Source organism: Arachis hypogaea, chromosome 12 (genome assembly GCF_003086295.3).
Source record: "Arachis hypogaea cultivar Tifrunner chromosome 12, arahy.Tifrunner.gnm2.J5K5, whole genome shotgun sequence".
NCBI lineage: Eukaryota > Viridiplantae > Streptophyta > Magnoliopsida > Fabales > Fabaceae > Arachis > Arachis hypogaea.
The window spans coordinates 119927850-119930887 of NC_092047.1; the positions used below are offsets into that span (position 1 = coordinate 119927850).

At 37.2% G+C, this 3038-nt stretch overlaps 1 pseudogene; it reads left to right on the forward strand.

Moving 5' to 3' along the window:
• The first annotated feature begins 1503 nt into the window (after nucleotides 1-1503).
• LOC140176914 (probable methyltransferase At1g29790) lies at nucleotides 1504-2108 on the forward strand (annotated as a pseudogene).
• Nucleotides 2109-3038: the final 930 nt, after the last annotated feature.

Genomic DNA, 3038 nt, shown 5'->3' on the forward strand with positions numbered 1-3038 from the left:
TCTTTATCTTTAATTTGGAATATTTTACAAATTAAATACAAACTATATATTTTAATTAATAATAACCCTACCAATAGTATTTTATTTCATTTCTTCCATTGAATGTTTGACATCTTTAATTTTTTTATTAGGGCTAAGTGTCATGCCTATATCATCATACCCATATATACCTTACTTCTTTACTTATGCAACGCTCAAGACAAGGGAATTGATTGACAAAAATTAAATTAAATTAAATTGCTTTCAAATTGCAATGTGAAAACCCTTATCTTATACTTATATAGTATCTTATGTTGTCTCCTTGTTTTTCTAATGTCCTACAAATCCAAGCTCTAGAGGGATTCTTCATCATCCTATATATATCTAGCTATATAGTGGGCCAAATCACAAAATAATAAATATAATGTTTAGCTAGGTTTTGTGATATATTGTGTCTTCTATTTAGTTTGTTTATGTTACCTTGGACTTTAATATAATTAATTATCACAAGACAATGCTACTTAAAGGCTATACCCTCCTTCTTTATTATTTTTTTGCTAAAATGATTTATTTATTTTAGTGGGATTTTTTAATTAAAGATATAGTGAATTTTATTAGATGGGGTAATTTGGTACAATCCTCAAGCAAATAAAAGAAGAGAAAAAGATAAATTAGTCCCTGACTTTTTACTTCGTAGACATTTTAATTCCTGACCATTGAAAAATACTTTTAAGTCCCTGACGTTTTTAAAAGTTGGACGGATCAGTCCCCCCGTTCATAAGCCACCATCAGACCCAACAGAAAAGGCTGACGTAGGGCTGGCAATGGGTAGGGTAGGGTAGGGTTTGGACCCTACCCTAACCCTACTCGCGGGTTGAAAATTTCATTAAAACTTTACCCTACTCTACCCGCGGGTTGAGAATCTCTCAATCCTAACCCTACCCACACCCTAAAATTCTAAGCCCTACCCTACCCTACCCTACCCGCAGAAATATCAAATTTTTTCAAAGTAAACATAAAATTCAATTATTTCGAATTTTATACGTATTAATAACATAAAAAATAAAAAACTAATGCTCTAAATTACTAAATTAACTAACTAGTTTAGTGATTGTTCACTTATTATAAGTCATTATATAAGAAAGGTTGTGGGTTCAACTCTTACTTCCTTCACTATATAGAGAAATTTTTATAAAATATGTGTTATATATAAAGTGCGGGTAGGGTAGGGTAGGGTACACCCTAAACCCGTACCCTACCCTACCCGCAGGCATACCGGACTGTACCCTACCCTACCTGTTGCGGGTAGGGTAGAAGCCTACCCTACCCGAACGGGTTGGACCGGGTTGGGTACCCGCGGGTAGGGTATGAATTGCCAGCCCTCTGACGTGGCTCCCCTTCTGCTTACCTGGCATCATGGCTTTCCACGTGGCACGTTAGTGGAATGGAGCTTTTGAAAAATAGAAACATAAGTTCCTATCGTTCAAAACGACGTCGTTTTGTGTGATGTCCTAATCCTCAACCCGATACTCCCACCTCAACCCGATAGCCTCTTCCTGCCACAACCACCCTGACCACCTCCACAAGTATATGTCCTACACTCCCTTATCCCTTTGCCCCTCCGACTCCGACCTCGCCGAATCTCTTATCCTCCGGGGCTGTCACCCCTTCTCCGCCGCCGCTTCTTCCAAACCGCGCCGCACAAACCCTCATGCCCTATCCCTCAAGACCCTTTCCCTTTTTCACTCTCCGATTCTTCTGTAATTTGGGACCATTACCCTTGTAAATCCTTCAATTGCTTCCACCGCCAAAACCCTAACCTAGGCTTCAACCCTTCCTCCGATTCGTCCAAGTTCACAACCTACAAGACCGACCTCGATCTCCCGATCTCGCAGCTCTTCCAGATTGCCAAGTCCGTAAAGTCAGTCATCCGGCTGGGCCTCGATGTCGGTGGCGGCACCGGGTCATTCGCCGCCACGATGAAGCTCCGCAATGTGACAATTGTGACGACGACTATGAGCGTGGGTGCGCCATACAGTGAGGCGATGGCACTGAGGGGGCTTGTGCCACTTCACGTGCCGCTGCAGTAGCGATTGCCACTTCTAAGAGCAATATCTCAACAACTCTAAGATAAATGGACGGTTATCCAGCTTTAGAAGTGGAGCTACTCTAACAGTGGTTATTGGATCACCACTATATATACCCTAACACCTCTCAAGTATCTCTAAATTCCAATATTCTCTAAACCTGCTGAACTCCTCGCTTACTTAGGTATCGGAGTGTCTTTACAGATACCATCCCCATTCTTTAAATACACAACTCGGACTTCGGCTCCCGAATGTGAAGAAATCGGAGACCACCTTCCATTAATACTTGGACCAATCTTTCAAATCCAATCCACCTATCTCAGGTTATCTACGTAACACCAAATTTTCTTTTATAGGAGTTTAAGAAAAAAAATGAAGATTCCAAAATTGACCTATATATATATATATATATATATATATATATATATATATATATATATATATATATATATATATATATATTTCAAAATTCAAAAGAACAAAAAAAAAAAATTATCCCCTATATGTAAATGTAAAACTAATTAACTAATCCCTTATGTGTGTAAACATGTACAAAAGTCAATATAACTACAAGTAGTTGATAATGGGAATATCATATATAGACAAACATTAGCTTAATCACTAAAATCAACCTTAATAGTAATACTTAGTATATAATTACACCGACATTCTTTATACACGTACATTGTTAGATTGTTAGATTTAATTAATAAATTAAAGTGATTTCCAACTCCAAAAGTTTGAATATTCAACGAGGGTTGAATAATGCATGAGTTTGTTATTATTTTGTAGGTTAAAAACTAAATAAAATTAGTCAAATGAAATCAATCATGTGCCACTAAGTCAATCCGCAAATTCAGTATTTCAGCTTCTAACTAATTGATCAAATATTATGGAATAACAAGAATGATTAATCGAATTGAATCACTTTTCGTCAAATGTTGATTAATTAAGAAAATAAGCATAAGCATG